The sequence below is a fragment of the Chelonia mydas genome, chromosome 9 (assembly GCF_015237465.2).
Source record: "Chelonia mydas isolate rCheMyd1 chromosome 9, rCheMyd1.pri.v2, whole genome shotgun sequence".
Classification (NCBI taxonomy): domain Eukaryota; kingdom Metazoa; phylum Chordata; order Testudines; family Cheloniidae; genus Chelonia; species Chelonia mydas.
The window spans coordinates 79,775,678-79,796,178 of NC_057855.1; the positions used below are offsets into that span (position 1 = coordinate 79,775,678).

A 20,501-nucleotide genomic window follows, 5' to 3' on the forward strand; every position below is an offset into this window, starting at 1 on the left:
GTGCAGTCCTAACAGAAGGCAATTGCCCCACCCATAAAGTCACTTGAAAATCTTTTTGGGAGAATTAGATCAAAGATGTTATAACTTAATGAAAAACTGTTGCCATGTAAGATGAACAGGGGCCTATGAAAAGAAAGGGAGACTACTTTTATATCTCATGCATTTCTCTTTGCAGAAATGGGCCATAAAACAAAAATAAATGAACCCACTGGAGATCATTTTCCATTTTCATAGTGGTTGTTTAAATGCAGACTGACTCACTGGACTATAACAGCTCCTTAGGAGCCACTTATTTCTATTTGGGAGTACATATTTAGGCCTCTAGTAAAATTCCTTATGATATGTCTTTGAAGGGTACTTACTGGGTATACTTAGCAGCCATTTTCCCAAAGTGAATATCTCAGATGTTTGCAGCAATTGATATTAATTTCTTCAAATTACAAAATGATATTAGCCTGGATAGTGGGGATGTGGTTTGCCAAGTCTGTTTTTCAACCTCAGTTGCGAGTTGTACCAGTGAAAAGATGCATTAGCTGGAATAAAACCACCGTGAGGAAAGTGAAGTAAGTAGGGCACATTCAGCTGGGGTCATTGCTCTCTGTGCAGTTCCACTGGGGGTTGCAGTCAGAAGTCCATTCCATGACTGTGTGGTCTAAGTCAGGACCTAGCGAGAGCCTGTGTGGTGACAGTAGTTGGTATAGCTTAATTAGTGCTAAAGAGAAAGGCAGAACCACAGGGGCTGTCTGTGTCCAGCAGCCTCAGTAAAACCTCAGTATCTCTTGCTAAGGTTTCAGTTCACTTCAGTGTCTTTGACCAAAGATTTACTATAAAGTAGCATAAGCTAAGGCTATGTCTGCCCTGCACTTTCGCTGGTAAAACTTTTGTCAGTCAAGGATGTGAAAAACACATACCCCTGACCAACTAAAGTGTTACCGACAGAAGGCACCGGTGTGGACAGTGCTATGTCAGCGGGAGGTGCTCTCCCACCGACACAGCTACCGCCCCTTATTGGGGGTGGGTTTATTTTGTTGGCGGGAGAGCTCTCTCCTGCCAGCAAAGAGCAACTACGCTGCGTACCTTACAGCGGCTCTGATGTAGCGGCACAGCTGTGCCGCTGAAGGAAGTGCAGTGTAGACATAGCCTAAGCTTGCATTTCTCACTAAAGAAACTTTGTTGAGTCCACTTGATAGAACTGGGAGCTCACATGTTACCTCTGTTATCCATATATAAATGTATGTAGGAACCATGTTATGATGGAGTCCCTGTGGATACAGGCCCCTTGTCATCACTTGTTTCCCATGTGCAACTATGGCAGTCTATCAGTGTTATCATTTTGCCATTCTTATCTGATCTTTGATATGGTGTGGGGGTGTACTACTCACCGTACAATTTATATTCAGAGTCTGAAATCCACTAAAGCAGATTCCATCTATTTGGCTAAAAGAATTGCTGTGAAAAACTTATGATCTCTTCGTTCCTGGAATGTTCTACAATGTCACTATATAGCACATTTTCTACAAATTTCCAACTCAAGAAGTAGTGACCTTGATCCCTTAATGGGTGCTGAATTAGACATGCATTTGTCTGAAAATATGAATTCTATACTAGTTATCAAGATTTATTGATAGGTTACCAACATTTTAATACTAACATGTAATATAATTAAAGATAGGCTGAACAGACCCTGGATCAGCATTCTCCTGGGAGAGTCCAGATCCACTCCCAACTGCAGTGAGTTGAATCAAAACCCCAGACAACTTCAGACTCTTGGGAAGTTTGGATCCAATCCAGGTTTGACTTTTACAGTGCAAGCCCCTCTTTGTATATAACTGCTTGTAGGAGCAAACACCAACGGTTCTGATTCATTTTTTACACAGTCCTTACTCTGCGAAGCCCTCGCTGAAGTGCACGGCTACCGCATCAGACCCCTGGGTTATAAATTCTTAGTGTGAAGAACCATAGTTTATTTGTTTCAAATTATAATAAATCACATTTATTAGTAATATTATAAAATATTTATTTAGTAATGCTAATTATTAAGTCCTGCAAATGTTCTCATTGACTTTAAGGTTGCGTGAGTAAGGATTGGGACCCATAATGCAAATCAGGCTGCCCATGCTCCAAAGATAATCAGTGAGGATAGAGATCCAGCAAAAGAGAGTGAGAAACCGTATCTCTCAGGGTTAGCTTTTCTTTGAAAGGTTTGCACTGTGAGACTGTTTACCTGTTATCAAGACATGAATCCAGGAATGTGTGTATTCCTCAGGCTCCCCTGAGTAACATCCCTAACCCTTAAAGCAGAGCAGGGAGCTAGCTCCATTCTTCATGCTGCCTTGGGTGCTAACTGTGATGGGGGAATCTCAGAACTTGGATCTCAGCAGGTGAGGAAAGGAGAAACTGACTTGTTTTAAAGTTGATTTATTTGTAATGATTATCCCAGGAGCACAAGGGGCTTAGAAAGTCCCCAACCAAGTAGGATCTACACGCAGAGGACCAGGTGGGAAGCAGCTGCACAGGGGACTCCACACTACCTTCAAACAAAGGAGTTGGTCTCCATTCTAGTTTGACATAGGTCAGCAGGGATGGGACAGGCCAAGGAAAGGACGGAGACATGGCCAGTAGCTCAACCCCTCTACATGTGGGTCTGTGGGAATTGCAGCCCCTATTCCAGCCAAGGGGTGGTAGGCAGCCGTAGAAGGACTGTGGAGCTGCCACTGATATTGGGATCGGTCCCATCCCTCCTCTAGCTCTGTGGGATTCCTCTGCACAGGGTCCTTTTACTGGGGCTGCCTTTCCCCTCCCAGTGAGCTGAGATTTTATTTATCTGTGCTTTTTAAAAGTAACAGTGTGAGTCACCTTTAAAGTTTTCATTTGACTTCATTGTCATAACACATCATTTTGGATTAATTGAAGAGGACATGTTCTGACTCCAGCTCGTGTCCTGGGGTGCTTGTCGCAGCAATGATGCACTAGGTGATTCAGCACTCCCCTTAACCTGACAGATGCATTTCTTCTTTTGGCTGGTTAATAACCTTGACCAGGTGTGTGTGGAGGGGGATGGGAGAGAAGGGGGGTGGGCTTGTAGGACATGGGGGATGGGCAAATGTCTTTAGATGGGCTGCATGACCTCCGTTTTGCCCAAGCAAAAAACTTACTGTTCAATGGACAAAAGGAGTATCACTCCTAGAGGTGGGTGAACAGTACAAAACACGATTCATTTGTGACTCTTCATCTAGATTAGGTAGTCATGCAAATAATCCTGCAAATAGAATCAGAAAAAGTACAGCGAAGTGCCACAAAAATGATTAGGGGAATGGACCAGCTTCCATAAAGGAGAGATTAAAAAGACTGGGACTTTTCAGCTTAGAAAAGCCATGACTAAGCGGGGATAGGATAGAGGCCTATAAAATTACGAATAGTGTAGAGAAAGTGAATGGAAATGTTTTTTTCCCCTTCACATAACACAAGACCCAGGGCCACCCCATGAAATTAATAGGTAGCAGGTTTAAAACAAATATATGGACGTACTTCTTCACACAACATATGGTCAACCTGTGGAACTCATTGCCAGGGGATGTTGTGACGGTAGAAGTATAACAGGGTGAAAAAAATAGATAAATTCGTATAGGATAGATAGATAGATCCATCAATGGCTCATAGCCACGGTGGTCTGGAACTAAACCCCATGCTCTGGGTGTCCCTAAACCTCTGACCGCCAGAAGTTGGGACTGGCCAACAGGAGATGGACCACTCCACAATTGCCCTGTTCTGTTCATTCCCTCTGAAGCATCTGGCACTGGCTATTGTCAGAAGACAGGATACAAAGTTAGGTGGACCATTGGTCTAACCCAGTATGGCCATTGTTATGTTCTTATGTAAATATCTGTTCACATGAGTATTCAATCCAGCCATCTTGAAAAGTCTTTGTGGGTTGGGTAGTCATCCTGTCAGAAGGTAAAAACAAAGCTAGGTGACTGAAGTGACTAGCTATATTATATGAATAACAAATTGTGATAGTTAATATCCTAAACAATAGTTGTAGTGAGTAGCTTGTGAGCAACCAATAGACTGTTAGACTCAAATATTTGTTGAATCATTATGAATGACAAACAATCCTGTAAATATCAATATGTTCTTGGATAATTCACACACCAAAAAAAAAGTGGCTAAAATTGTCAGATGAATTATTCACTGCAAATCGTTTACTCAGCTCTCGTTGTTACTTAATGAATCACAAATTAAACCTGATAACCAGGGAAAACTTAATTTTGCCATGAAAACAAATGATGCTCACAAACTCCCTTTCATTGTACTTGGACCCATTTCAACCTGAATGCACTAGTTATTCCAGAGATGATTTTGTTGTGAGAATGGTGAAACTGAGTTTCAAGCTGTAGCTATTCAGGTGTGAAATATTAAAATGTGTGGGGAAGTGCCTTTTATCTTAACTCCATTATATTTCCCTTCAGTATTTTTATCCATTTATTCATTGCTTTTTAGAGTACTGCTCTGGACACCTGTTCTCTTAGCTACAGAGGCAAATGGCCCGGTCTTGCATATCTCATGCAGGTTAACACCCAGTAAAGTGAGTGGAAGTTTGCCTGAGTAACCTTCCCAGAGCCAGTTATCATCTGTGCATAAATTAGGCTATAAAACTCCTAGTCTTCATGAGGTTCTTTTTGATGCACAGAGAGCCTGTGAATGGTCTTTTGGTTGGAATTTGTGCTTTTCAGTTGGAGGTATGGAGCCTAGAGACAATGGTGATGGGCAAACTATAAACATCTAGATAGCCATTAATTTGAATGATTGCTATTAAATAGTTAGCATTTGCCAATAGATACTACACAATGATATCTGAGATGTAACAATTTTCCTCTTTTCCTTGAATAGGTCTATCTATCTATCTTCTTCAGCACCATCAATGTAGTATGAGTGGTAATTTGTTGTACTGGATAGCAAAAGTTATCTTTTAACAGCTTCTTTTGTAGATAGAATAGATGAAGGGGAGAGGAAAGAGACATATGCATATATTGTGCCATTTGACATGGAGAGAGAAGTATGTGTAATTTACACAATGATGAGGATAAAGACATTACTCTTGATATCTTGGTGCTGACAACATAGCCCATTTCTTCTGATGTCTTTTGATAGCAACTCTGTGTTTACCATGTGTTGAACTAAAATAAAAAAATAAATAAATAGAATTTAAATTTCTTAGCCCAATCCTCTAAAATTTCATCTGTTAATAGACACCTTCTCTCCTTAAACAACCCAAGAAATGTATATGAAAGTAACTGTTTATTGTAGGCATTGCTGAATTGCTTGCTTGTTGTGACCACGTGGTTAAAAAATAAAATGTGAATTATTTAGAGTCCTGGCAACCTTTAGCCATATTCCATCCTGTTGTAATTAGAGATTATCCTCACATTGCAAAGTTTGGAACTGAGCCCAATCTAAACATCCCCAAATTTGGGGAAGAGGCGTTTTGGTTAGGATGTGGTATCTGTAGTTTCAATATCAATTTTGCTACCAAAAATAATGTTGCTATTTTAAAATGTAACGTATGATTGAAATAGCCACCAACAGAGTGTATTATTAAAAGCAGTTCATGTTTGGTGAGGAGTAGACCTGGGTGAATAGTGGAAAATAATGTGCAAACCTGGTAGTTAAATCTGAATGGCACTTCAGTCTGACCGTTCTACTCCTTTTCTGTTTTTCAGACATTTTTGCAGTTGTGTTTTGTTCACAAGAACATTTAGGCAGAAGCTTTTATTTGTGTAGATATGGCTATTTGTACACACATGACAACATTAGTGTTGCCAGAAAAGCCTTGCCTTAGGTCATCCAATCAGAAAACAGAAGTCATTGCTTGTGACTGAGTTGACCAATCAAACAGTCCCAAATGTTTAATTGCATGCACAACCTGGAAAATGAACTGTGAACACTGGTCTAACAGCCCATCAGCCCAAATGTATTTGGTCAAGTGGTTCACTGAACTGTTACGAATAATGGACACATTTGTACATGTGATTTATACATGTACAGAGAAAAGAGCCAAATCCCAAGAATCAGCCATTCACAATGCAAAGCTTGACTCTAGTGAGCAGAGCTTCTTTACCTTCTGAACATTACAAATGTAAGAAGATTGGACAGAGGATGCATAAAGAGTCAAGCTCAGTGAAATTTCATCTGAAATTACGTTTGCTGTAGGACTCTCCAGCTGCAATGCTATGGGCCTCCTTATTCCAGACACAATTAGATATTTCTCTTTATAGGTGCTTTTCTTTATTAGCGTCAATAAAAAAAATCATGCACAAGCTCTGGCAAGAATTTATTTTGCTGCTGTTAATGTACAAGGTCCTTTCCCAGAATTTAGGTCAAGAAAGAATCTTTAGAACTAGTGGAACTGGTCACTGTAATAGGTCAGCTTGGCTTCAACAGAATACAACAGAACAGTTGTAACCCACTGGTCAGGGTTTGTGATATGACTCCATCTATATCCGATCCACAGAGGATGTGAGTCTGTTACAGCCCCACTGAGCTAGCCTGGCTTTTTAGCTGTAGACACTCAGGGATTTAATTCTGGAGGTCTCTGGTTCAGTCTTGGTTTTGGCCAAGATGGTGACCATCACACAGTCACTACGGGTTTTGTCAACACTCTTCCTAGGGATGAGTGGCTGTTACCCAAGCTCAGCACCCTATTGAAAACCTGTGCAGAAATGTATGACACTTAATCTGTGTACATGTACGGCTGTGATTTTCCTGCCACAAATTAAGTAGTTTTGTTTGTTGTATAAACAATCATTAATATTTGGGTGTTTGAGTGAATTTAGTGTTGGCAAAAGGGGCTGGATGGACACCCTGGAAGCTAAAGTCTGCTTTTTATCCATAAGACTGGTAAAGGATGGGCACTGGCGATGTAAGCCTTCCTTGCACTCTCCCACTGCAAACATGCTGAACTGCTAACCTGGGAGGGGACACCTCTAGGCTGTGAGGTTCTGCCTCCAGGGCCTATTCAATCATTGGCCTCTCTACTGAGACAGCAAACATGGGGGCCAATTAGAGCCAAGTGTGATGGTGGGTTTTTTGTGTGAGATGAGCATGTTTCCTCTAGGAAACAGACTGAGACGAAGCAATCCCTTTTCCATAGGTCACTGAACAGCCATCAGACTGTTACTTTCAGTCATTAGTAACCCAGTCTGGATCGGAAAGATCAGCTTCGAAGTGAAAGGCTACATATGCCATTAGTGATCTAGCCATTCCGTGCAACAGACTTATGTGCATTGATTGCAATCTGTGAGAGATTTAAATGCCTTTAACTATTGTCATTCATGACCTTACTGGCAAGACAACATTGTAGGCGCCGAGTTGCCCATTCATTCAGTAGGGAAAACTGTGAAAATGCAGAAAGAATCAGGTGGAATGCAGAATGTCGGGTCAGAATCTGAACTAGCATCACTTGGCATGTCTCCACTGAAATCAATGGAGCTCTACGGATTTATGCCAGCTAAGCATCTGGCCTGTTAAATTAAGTTCTCAAACTGTAAAAGTGAAACCGGGCTTCGCTTCGTTTGCTGTCCTTGTGTTGAGGTGAAACTTGGCTTGACAATCGTGAGCATTGTTGAGCCGAGGTGCCCAGGGAGCAGCTGCAAGGAACATGATAAGGTTCCATGAGAGCTTTGTAGAGTTTTAGCTTTCTTTGGAGAGTGAATTTCATTCCATTTATAGGGACTGTCCTTGCATCTTTGAAGTCCCTATAAATGGAATGAAATTCAATGGGAGCTTTGGTGGGTTCTTCAACTGGAACAGGATCCAGCTCATTCGTAGCTGTAAGGCCCAGTATGCATATGATCAGCGGGTATTGGGGATTTCCAGCACCAAAACTCTAGCCCCTCTTTACTCAGGTCATTACAGTCAGGTTAGTTTATAACTCTTGCATTTTAAAGGAGCTTTAAAGTGGGCATGAATTACATTGCACTGTCAGAGTGCTGGCCATGGTAGGACTGCCTCATAGTATGGAAGGTGCCTTTGGATCCTTCTGGATGATGTAGTGTAGTCAGCAGTCTATTCCATGACTGCTTAATCCAGGCCAGGACATAGGAGGTGCTCTAGGTGATGATGCTAGGCAGCACAGACTGTGTGTAGTCAGTTTGGAAGCTAGAGAGTCAGAGAGAATCACAGAGTCTGTTCCAGCAGCCTCAGCGGAGAATCTCCTTTATATAATTGCCTCTAAGTCCTGCCTCTTTGCTCCCCTGGGAGCTGAAACGAATGAATGGGGCTATGTAAACACAACATCTAGTCGTTATAAAGATTTGTATTTTGTCTGCTATGTGAGTGATGGGTTGTTTTATTCATTGTGTGCTCCGGGTGGTGACTCTCTGAGGCATGTTGCCCATGTGTTTTCTCTACAGTGTGTTATAGGCTTAGCTTATGTTGTGCTAAGTCTTCCATAGGTTTTGGGGCCCAGGTGCCATAACATTGAGGGATGGGCCAGGATCCAAACACCCCTGAATATTAGTTGGAAGGATTGGAATTTGGTGGCTTAACCCTGAATCTAGCCGCTTTTCTACTGGGCATTTGTCCTGCTCTTTTGCTGCTGGGGAGGCAGTGATGAAATTTTCACTAGATGTTTCTGAGCCTGGAAAGGGACAGCATGACAGGCTCTGCTTTCCATTGAGCTGGCTAGGGTCTATTATAGACCCTGCAAAGTCATCAAAAACCAGGGGTGGCTTGTGGAGGAATATATCCTTACCTCAGCCTATGAGTCCCTCCAGGGTTACATCTAATTAAACTATAGGCAGCCGCCTCCTAAGTAGGCTCAGGGGCTGCAAAGCAATCATGAAATGGCACTGTCATCCTCGTGCTCGATCTGCAAATGAGCTACCACCTGACTTCTAGAGGTAAACTGCAGAGTGACTTATCCTAAGAAATCAAGAGATCAGAACAGTGGATAAGGCGTCTCAGTGTAATTCATTCCTCTTAACTTTTATCTGTCCAGAGCTGCGATTTGTGCTAATTACAGTCACTGCTCATGAACTCCCAGCCCTATCGCTGCACTAAAAATATCAATATTTTCAAACATTTTTTATTTTATCCTCAGTGTGAAACCAACGTGCAGGAATTGTGTAGTATTAAGTCCAGACCTACACTGTTCTTTAATATACCTTTAATATAATCTGTGCCTCTTTGCTTCATTATAAAGCTCTGTTTGAAAAACACGGTAGCAATTAATGTCATCTGGGGCGCTCTTGCCATCAGTTCCTGGGACTGAACTATTCAGGAATGGTGGCTGGGCTTTTCCAGCTTAGGCTCTGCCTTTGGAATTCACTCCCCTTCGTGATCTTCAAGACCCTGCCAAGGGCAGCTTTGATAGCACTGGGAGTTTATTTTCTTCTGGTTTCATTTGTTTACTTCCTTTTATTTTATTTATAAAATTGTATTCCAGATAATTGAGTTGCTGCAGTTTATTTGGTGACAGCAACTGTTGATTTATGTGACTGCTGTACTGGCTAGTGTGTGTGTCTCCCAATGTCGCCCAGTACAGGATGGAATCAAAACTGCTTAGCTGTGTGTCATACGTACTATGCTGCTGACGACTCATGAAGATTCTTGTTTAGCTCCAGTAATAGAGGTCTAGGGGGTTTGGATCAGGAAGAAATGTATTCTCTAGTTGCTGTTGCCTTACCGTTGTGAGTGGTTGTGTTGAATAATCCAACCCATTGTGAGTAGTTTACATCATTTGCCTTTTTAATTTTTATATGAAGATTACAGTTCACAGTAATAGGTGAAATAAATAACCAGTAAATCAAGTACTAATCCCTCCATCCTCGGAGCAATTACGATGGACTCTTCCCCTCCTACAGAAACTGCTCGTTGCTCAAATCGGTTTCTTTTTATAATTATGAGACCCGTTCAGCCAGCCAGATCCCTAGGGGAGACTCCTATTCCTTTCCATTTTCAGGGAAGGATGGGTCTTGGGGTGAAACATTACATGAATGAAGGTTTGCCATTCCTGATCAAACCATTTATCCATCTAGTCCAGTATCCTGTGGTGGTGAATACCTGATGCCTCTGATATTATCTGTAACAGCATTTCATTACCGTAGTGGGCAAGGGAGCTTGCAAAGACTGGAGTGACATTTTATTAACATTTAAACATTTAATTTTTATCATTTTAATAATACTGGACCAATTTCCATGCTGACTGACCCCCTCCACCGACTATCCCGCCCCATGCAGCCTCAGAGAAGTTAATAAGATTAAACTGGGCATAAATCTAGGCACCCTTTGGCCATATATTTACAGGAATGTTTCTCAATAAGGCTCTGATTCATCCAAGCACTTCAGTATACTTAATTTTAAGCATGTGGGTAATCCCAGTCTCTGTTCAGAAACCTGGGACTAGTGCTTTACTGAATCAGAATTGCTGTTGGGTGTCTGGGCTGACCCCTTTTGGAGAAAGATGGTGCCATTCGTTGAGCAGTTCCAGCTTTGAGCTCCAGAATTTCACAAGGTAATTCACCCATGTGAAAAGGTTATGTTTTGTAGCTACTTGTAATTACTCTATGTGCAAGTAGCTATGTCACCAAGGAGAGGAATCTTAATGTACCCAGGGCCTAAAAGGGACGGAAAAGCAATTATGGCAACATGTTGAAGTAGAGTATTTGTCAATACTCCAGAGCCAGTTAAAACCCAGATTGGCAATCTTGTATGGGGGTAACTCAGTCTCAATGCCAGCTCTTTTTACTTCATTACTGCTTTGACTTTTAATGCATTTTCTCCTCTCCGAGTGTGTATATATCTCTGTGTTGCTGCCCTTAGTGTTAATGAGAGCTACATGGACTCATCAAGATGAGAGTAAGCAGTACTGGACCCCTGAGTCTACTAATGTAAAAAGTATGGAAGTAGTTAATTTCTCTGGTGTCAGTTCATATCTTCAAGAAAACCAAGTCAACAAAGAAGAAAGTTACTCGCTCTAAATTAACCCTCAAGTCTATACTGACTCCCTGCTATATAAAGCCTCCAGCCAAATGCGCTAGAAACTGAGCAACACGAGGATATCAGAGGCCCCGTTTTCCCAATCAGGCCCTTTCAGCTGAAATCTATCCATTAGTCAAATTCATCAAAGGGCTTGAATGCAAAAAGGGTTTTTTTCTGCCTCATGCTTAACCTTTGTGTGATTGCACCTCTTTGGAGAATAAGCAAATCAAGTGGAAATACCCTCCCATTGGAGTCATGAATGATTTAGCTTTATTCAGTTTCTATCATTTCTGCTGAGAGGTCTAAAAATAAATAAATAAAGGGATGATGGGGAAATTATACAAGAGCTGAATTACATAGTGATTGGTTTGGGCAACATTTTCTTATATGCTCCTAATATATCCTCATCATTAAGACCGGAAAAATGTCAGACTGAAACACATTGGCTGTGGTTTCAGTGGTATGCAGAGCTCAGGTGAGCCTCCCGTCGCGTCAGTCTGGTGATTGTGCTGTATAGATGGTTTTGGTGATGGAGATGTATGACTATACCGCCACAGAGTTATAAATGCTCTCCATGGGAAGCCTTTGAGATGACGGCATTGTTATTGCAACAAACGGTCTCATGATTAACAATCCCATCAATCTGTGTTGTAAATGTTACTAGACGTGAGGGAACAATGCAATTAAAATGCCGGAGGGCTATCCAACAAGGGAGTGGGGGATATCTTTCTCATAGAAGCATATGAATCAAACTATGGTATCCTCATTTGGCTGGGAGTTTCTAACAGGATCACTTTTGTTTCTGAGTGTGTTGGATTTACTTTGAGTAATGATTTCTCCATCATGAATGCCAGCAGCCTGTATGGTTTTTTGTTTTTTTTTTAAAGAATTTCTGACTTTCAGATACTGCCCTTATAGAATGTAATAGCTCTGTAGAATGTAATAGCAAAGTATAGCCATTCCAGAGCACCTTTGCACCATCCTATAGAATGATTGGCCTTGTCTACACAAAAAAGATTTTTTTGGTATAACCAAAGGTGTGAATTTAAACCAGTAAGGCTATACTAGTGTACCCTTCTGAGTGGGCACTCTCATTCTGGACTTTTTTTTTTTTTTTTTTTTTTTTGTAGTTTAGCTTATGTCGCTGGGGATTTAACCTAAAACAAAAAAAGCCACTCTTATACCAGAGTGAGTGTACACCTGGAGGTTCTACGGCTATAACTATATCTGTATAACTGCACTGGTACACAGGTAAAAGGCCTAATGGACAATTATATCCCTTCTATAGAATTGTTCAATTTATCTCGAGACAGGAGACCATTCTCTCAGAAATTCTGTAGGTGTTTAGAATAAATTCTAGGGAGCCTTATTTGTTTGATCCCTGTTTTATAGGGCTTTTCCATAAGGGTGAGGGTGCACAACTGCCTCTTCATGCTATACTTTCTCTTGAATAAGGGTGTCCTGGCTTTAAGATGGCAGCTCTCTTTGGTGAATTTTTTTTTTGTAATTTCTCAGAGTATTTAGTTTAATTTTTTTCTGTAGGTTAGTGCTGGTGACAGGTTCTGGATTGAAAGCTCTGGGGACTGAAGCCCTAACAACTGGGCGTGCCTCCCCATCAGTGCATCCCCACCCTGCACTGGAGAGACCAACCTGAAAGGATTTCTCCTACACTGCTTTGGAATGGTCAATCTTTGGCTTCTCTTTTGAGACTGCCAACCAGGAGACCAATTAGTGCCAATCCAATTGTGGCAGCAAATGCTCAACAGTGCTTTGCAGCAGTGGCTGATCTTACCAACTAAAATGTGTGCTTCACGTGTGGCTGCTCCACTGGGGATTTGGAAATAGCTTTATATGAAGTTGTTCATCTGGAACTGAGCAGGGAAGGGCAGTTGCTGGGAAGGAACAGACATGAGCCCCTAACTGTAAATCACAGAATAAAGGAAAACTCAGGGTGAGGGTCACACATTTCCCATGTCCTTCTGCCAGTTGCTACATCTACAAAGCAGAGTTGGAGCAAGGTCCCTTTGTAGAGGTGCTGCCAGCTCTTGGCCAGAAGTTTTAAACTCTAGTCTGTTTGGAAAAGCTTGGAAACCTAGTGCCCCAGAGAATACTGTAGTTGGGTACATTCAAAAAACCTCGGTGCCTGATCCTGCCTCCATTTCGATCAACAGATGATGGGTACATGTACAATAACTAGATATAGATTCAAATAGCAATAGGTATAGATCCAACCTGTTATGATTAGGATGGACAAGATGTATGGAATCTGTATTGCCATAGGAAGTCCTAGGGGCTTGTCTCTTCCATAAACCTCCCCTTTCTATGACCAGATAGGATTGTTCCTTATAGTATGTTCTTTAGTCCAGTTTTAAATTGGTCAAGTGATGGGGCTGGGAGAAGATTCCATCATATAATACATCTTGCTCTTAGGATGGTGTGACTAATATTCCTTCTTTGCTTACCTGTATTTCTGTGTTTATCTTTGTGGAGGCAGTTATTTTATCCAAGAGCAGCAACACCAAGCCCTGGACAGAGGGACCAGGCAGAGCCCAGAGCCACCTACCACATTTGAGTTCCTTTTATTTTTCTTGGAGGCTTTTCCCTTGGCTTTGATGACAATCTCTCCCCTTTGGTGGTGGTCTTCAGAGAGCTCTAATAAAAAGCAAGAAAGTGGGTTTGCTTGCCGAGTGGGCATTATAGCGCTAGTCATTATAATCCTAGCTGGGTGAGTTCAGCCATGGTTTTACAATTCTGTACCACAACAAGCCTACAAACAGCCTTGCCATGCCATCTCCACAAACTCTTAGCTGGCACATGCTGATATTGTTGGAAGATCAGTCTAACTGTTAGCACCTTGAATAGTGTTTTTGCTATCGTTTTTAAGACTGCTTTTTTTTGGTTTATTGTTTTTTGACAGCTTCCTTAACCTAATGAAATGCCTATTTTTGAAGACTCTGTTGTGTCCTGAAGATTAGATCAGAATGGATCAGGGAGGAAACTGCACAAGAACAGTGAGAGGCAGTGTGGTCCAGTTGAAAGGGCAGTCAAGAAATGTGGGTTCTACTCCTGGCTCAGCCACCAATCTACTGTATTATGATCTTGGCCCTCGACCCCTCTCTTCCTCTGCTTCCCCTTGAACCCTTGATCTGTCTTGGCTATTTAGACTGAAAGTTCCCTGGGTCAGGAACTGTCTCACACTGTGTATTGGGACAGCACCTAGCACTGTGGGGATGTGATCTTGATTGAAGAGTTCTAGGTTCTACTGCAATACAAATAATAATAGCTGAGGCACAGTGGGCCTAATGCTGCATGGCATTGAGCTCCTGTTAAGTCAGTGGGAGTTGTGGGCAACCCCAATGAAAAAGCATTGTTTGGACTGGTTAACATTACACTCATTCACCTATGCAACCTGTCATTTCTATCAGCAGGCACCCAGAGACTGCAGGGGTTTTAACCACCTAGCAGAGGGCCCCATCTACTTTTGCATTCATTGTGTGTGATCCCTGCATCAAAGACCCTCAGTCTAAAGTCACTGGGCTCCCATTGACCTCTGTGAGAGTTAGATGGTGCCCTAAAGCAATAGGAGTTGGACCACAGGTGGCTCTTTGCACTTACACTTCCTCACCTACTCATTCTCTCCCTAACTCGCTCACTCCTTCTCCCATTCACCAGTTTGGTCACTTGTTCGCAGGTTTACTCACAACTTCTCTCAATCTAGGGGAACGGGATAAAAAGTAATGCTAGGCAAAGGAGGCTGAAAATCAGGAAAAGCAGCCACACGATGGGATCAATAAGCCTGGGGCATAAGATCCCCCAGCGAAGGGGGGAAAGCCCCATTACTTGCTTGGGACAGATTGGACAAAATGCTAGAAAATGTCCCATAGGAAACAGTCCTGAACTGATTACTGGGAGATGGTCCAGATGGGATCTGAGAGGGTTTTTCTGTTTCTTAGTTTATGTAAAAGTAAAGCACCGCCTTGCTTGACAGCAAGTCCTCAGTACATGAGGCTCAAGTGTTGACCCGTAAGGCGAGGCAGTTTTGTTTGGAGTTGGGAGTCAGGGTTCTTGGCTTCTGTTCGCAGCTCTGCCACTGACTTTGTGTGTCCTTGGGGAAATTGTTAACTTCTTTATGCTGAGTCAGTTCCCCACCAGTGAAATGGGTAAACAGTTTTCACTTATCACAGAGGGGTATTGCCATTCTGAATTACTATGCATTTAGACAGTGCTTTGGGATCCTGCAATGGAAGGTACTATACAAGCTGTGGAGTGTTGTTATAATGATAATGTGGAGACACCAAGTACTATTAGTATGTTTTCCAGAAACAGGTCAGTTGTGGGTTTTAGTAGGGGAGCTTTCCTTTCCTTTCCTTTCCTTTCCTTTCCTTTCCTTTCCTTTCCTTTCCTTTCCTTTATGAAAATGTCACATAGGAACTGACAGACTGGCTCAGACCAGTGGTTTATCTAATCCAGAATTCTGTTTCTGGCAGTAGCCAATACCAGTTGCTTGATAGGAAGCTGGAATGAGCCCTGAAATGGACAATCTTTCTGTTCTAGTCAGATTCTTGTTCCATGCCCATTACCATGGTATCTGAGTGCCTCTGTGGTATCTGAGCACCTATAACCTGGCCACAGGGGAATTTGTTTCCTAACCCTAGGCAGCTAGTGGTTGGTTTATGCCCTGAAGCATAGTGAAAATTAAACAGTAAAAATTAAACCCAAAGCTTCTAATAAGAAATGGATACTAGTAAGAAATGAATTCTGCTCTAAGGCCTTTGCCTTCTGCTGTTATTGCACAGAGAGATCACTCAGGGGAAGAAGTCATTTACACCAAGTGGCTTCTGTGCTTTTGGGCTCTTCAGTTCAACACAAGTAGCTGACAGGTAGAACTGGTTTTAATGGGACCTAAGATTTTGGTCTACAGTGCATGCAGAATTCATTGTGCCTCAGAAACAAAAGCAAATGATCATCTGCTGTGTTTTCCTAGCTAGAAAAGTACCTACCTCCATAGTTTGTCTCTGTTGCACACTGATATTGTTCTGTAGCGATGAATGAACTTTAAGAAGCTGGAGAAAGCATTGGGCCTGTGCCATAACATACGAGTCCAGACTCTACTTCCCCAGCACCTGTTTGGGTCCAAGCTCCATCTCCTGTTGGAAAGATAGGTTTCAAAGTTCAGCTGCCATTGCAAACTCATCTAACCCTTCTTGGGCTGAAAATCTGGTGAGATCAAACTTTCTCATGAGACTTCTGGTACTTCCTACCATTGGCTTGGTTTGATGTGCCACACGAGAACAGCCTTGCTTATGTGGTTTCAAGTATATTGAAGCCAGGATGTGAGATGCATGTGGGATTAGGAAGAGAGAAAGCTTATTTAAGTTTTTTAACTTCTGAACAGTTTTGATGGATTTAGTTTGCATTTTTGGCCAAGGTGCTATCTCTTTGTCTATATTTATCCAGCTATTTATATTGCAGCCATCATTATAATATCTGGGTTGGTGCTTTTATACTGACTAGTAGGCCATCTCTACTGTCATGAGTGATGGCTGAATTGAAAACCTAAGGTGTCCATGTAGAGATGGGGATGAGCCAGAAAGCTAGTATCTGGGTTTGAAATGCCTCATGGGTTAGCCATGTCCAAATCAGGTTTTGATTCAGCTCACTATAGAGATAGGAGCTTTCTGGTGTGTTTGGCTCTTGATCTGAATTTCCCTAGATTTTATAGTATTTGGTTCTAACCTGTCTCTAGTTCATTGTCTGTTGCTGCTGCTGCAGATGTCAAGCCCCATCTCTATAACCCTGCCTTGGACTAGTCAGGCTACCTTACAGGTGCAGCCCAATGTCTCACAAAATGAATCAGAGAGAGAATTAGACTTTTGCTTCTAGGTTGTGGCATTTTTTTCAATGGGTGCAATATATGTGATGGCTAGAGCTTGAATCCTGCTATCCTGCCTCCATCCTTTTTGTTTTAGATCGCACCTTATTTGTGTTCTAGAAGGCACAATCGCCCTCACTGGATTTCTGTCAAATGGAATCCCCATTCCTTTGCTCATGTCTCAGACTGAGGGCAGGAAGGAAGCCCTGGTAAAGCAACCTGGGCCTTTTTTTTCCATCCTGTGGCACCGAAGAGTGAAAGTGAAGGAATTTAGGCTTTCTTTACTCCTCTTATATCAACAAGTACCTTTCTGAGTCATTTGGGCTCTGACATCAAGTGAAAAATTCTTTCACATGTTCACAGTGACAAAGGAAGGGAAATGTCCGGCAAACAGCCCTCCTTACCTGGCCAACAGAGAGTCTGTCACCTACCATCGCTGACCATGGTGCAGTTCTTAGGATTCGAATTGTGTGTGTCAGGCTCAGGTTACTCTATTCTGCCAGCACAGTAACAAATCTAAAATAAAACCACTCTGAAGTTTGGTCTAAGGAATATTTGTGTGTGTGGATCCAGTGCCCAGGAATAGCATATGTGGAGGGGTAGAGGGGGGTGGGGTGGTGGTGGTGGTGAAGGGGATTAAGCCCTTTGTGCAATAGCCCTGTTCCTGGATCATCTTGAAAACTAGTATTCAATATGGTAATTAGCCACACTACTAACTGGTAGGTTTTACTTCTCTTAAGGTATTAATATACAATAAAACTATGAATTAAAATACACAACACTGCCTATGTAGTGTGTCCTGAAAAGAGACTATCCACACTTAATTAGACATGAAAAATTTAATGGAAACAACAAACATACATAAAGATGGGATGTGGCTAAAACATGGAGTTGGTAGTTAGGAGATCTAGATTCCATTCCGAGCGCTAGCCCTAACTTGTTGTGTGACATTGGTCACGTCACTTAAATTTCTCTATACCTTGGTTTCCCCATATACAAAAAAAGCTAATTCTCCTTTTTGATTTATCATAGGGCTTATTGGAGACTTAACTGATTTGTGTTTGTGAGGGCCTTAGGGATCTTCTGTTGTGTTAGAAAAATGCCAGGGGTTGTTATAAGGAAGTCCTGTAGTAGAAACTATCCCCTCTCCAGAGCTGGGCAAATTGTTTATTTGCAATACATTGCGTAATTTATCCAATACATTATTTGCAAATAGGTTGGTTGAATTATCAGCCCAGCATTTCAGTTGTGCAAATAATGTTTTAAAACATTCATTGAGTAATTAAGGAAAATATAAAGAAATTCATCAAATAAATGATCTGACAATTATTTGACTGGCTGTAACCATCTCAGAAGCATGTCCTGTAATAAGGGTGCTGTAAAGAGCCTAGACCCATGCGTCGTTCATCATTTTTCCAGACTAATTCTTGCCTAACTACCATAATACTAATTCAGAGCCCAGTGTTCATACTGTGCAGTATGAAGAGCCTCCAACTCCCATTAAGTTCAGTTGGACCTGGACCTTGCAGAAGGAGCTCTGCACCAAATGCCCATGCTATGATATCTGTATGGAAGTTAAATACACATCAAGGTGCCTTCTACATGGGTAGATTAGGTTCAGTGCTAGTCCATTAAGGGCTTCTTGTTAAATAGGTCCCCTTATCAAACTTGGCCCTAGTGCATTCTCTGTCTCTGCAGTGTGCGATTGTAAAGAGTTGGTTTTTGATGAATTTACAGAGAGTTCTAGAAAGCGCTGTAAAACAGAAATTTGTGGAAAGAATATTTCTGCTTCACTTGTCTCTCGACTTGAGGACAAGTAAATTGTCACTTTTGTTAGCAAGTACTTAATGTGTTTCGGGCTACTGGTCCACCAAATTTGGATGTCCTTTGGAAAATGTTGGAACCTGACAATATCACTGGGAAAACTTGCAAATATAAGCAACCTGCTGGCTTTATGAAAAAGGCAGAGGTGCAGTCAAGGGGCCTGGGCACAGGTCATGGAGCCAGGGACTCTTGAGTTCAGATGCTGTCTCTGAAACTGACTCCTTCTGTGGCCTTGGGGATGTCATGTGACCCCCGCTCCCTCAGTTTACTCATTTGTAAAATGGGTGTAACTAATCTTACCTTACCTACTGCAGATGGGGAGAACAGTCAGTGCTTGTAGTGTGGTTTGACAATGAAAAGCATTAAGTATCAAGCTTGACCTAGATTTTGTTTTCTATGCACAACTGATTCTGCTACCTGAAGAGCTGAAAGCCCACAAATATTCTTCACAAACCTATAAAGTTTGACTTCTTAGAGGAAGGTCAGCTCAAGGAATGGGGTAAAACAAGTCCTGCAAATCTACTCATGGGGATCTGGGTCTTCTTATACACTCAGAACCTGTGCAATAGTGGTGAAAGATTTACTGCAAGTTCCTTCTGTGCAGCCACATTTTTGATCAGACATTTCTTTACTGGCTGAACTTCTAGAAGAGGAGTCAGAATCCTCTAACAGTTCGCAGGGCCTGTGCTTTCATTTAGCCTCCATGATGTGTTGTTTTCTTTTGTGTGTCTTGCATTGTTAACGTAAATTGAGTGGACGTCTGTGGCTGTTAAGTTCTTGCCATATGGAAAGTCCCTAATGGCTGCAGAGTTGGGTCTCTTGCTTCCTGAGATGAAATACTGATTTGGAACTGAGCCCATATCAACCACATCTAATACATCTCAAGCTACAGCATTAAAGAGCAAGGTTTGAGGAGGTGATCCGAGAAGAAGCTGTGTAACTGGCACATGTAAAGCTGTCCCTTCCTGGCGAGGTCGCCAGGCTATGTATACCCATCCAGTCTTATCGCTCAGTGCACAGTTCGTTCACTGAACAAAGCATAAGCACAATGTATTCTCCTGTTAAAAACTGTGAGCATCATTGTGAAAAGCAGTGGGTAATCCCAGTTACAGTTGGATTGTTCTCATCCAGACATGCAAGGAGGAGGGTTGACATGACTCATTCCATGTTAATCAGGGACTTGTGGAGGATTAGATGGCTCATAAAACTGTTAATGGAAAACAGAACCTTTCACCTCTGGGTCACGGATATGAATATAGCCTAACTCAAAAGAGATTGAGTGTTCCATGTTCATTGCGGCCTGGGGGAGATGAATTCGGGGGCCTCCATCTAGTTTCTAGTGGACAGGTGTTTGCATCATGAAACCCATCACCACAATCAGCACTAAATTGGCACTCTCAGCAAACAGACCAAGGGTTGAATGGGCTATTGAGTCTGTTCTTCCCTCCAGCTCTGGTTTGAGACAACTCAGTAGGGTAGTGCAGGGAAAGTTTGCTCTGCCAAATGCCCATGCTGCACTTGCTCTGTAGAGAGAAGATTTCCAACATGGTCATCCATTAATTGGAATTGTCTGCAAAATCTCAGCCACATCAAGATGGGAATATACCACTTTGCCAAACAAAATATAAAAGACTGTCCTGTTTCTAAAATTCCTTGCCAAGATGCCATAACTAGGAACACCCAGATATGTACTGTGCTAACTAAAGCATACATGAAAGCCTAGTTCCTTGAACAGCATGTGTGTGCATAGGTGTGGCTTAGAGGTAGGGTGAGGTCTTTGCTTGTTACTCATGTAGGGCCTGATCCTGAGAAATTCTGAGCCCCA

General features: G+C 42.0%; 1 protein-coding gene across 13 annotated transcripts in view; it reads left to right on the forward strand.

Annotated features, from left to right (window-relative positions):
• The window catches only part of ARHGEF9 (Cdc42 guanine nucleotide exchange factor 9), a 302,987-nt gene that overhangs the window by 195,999 nt on the left and 86,487 nt on the right, over positions 1–20,501 (forward strand). The gene's annotated exons all lie outside the window — the stretch shown is intronic.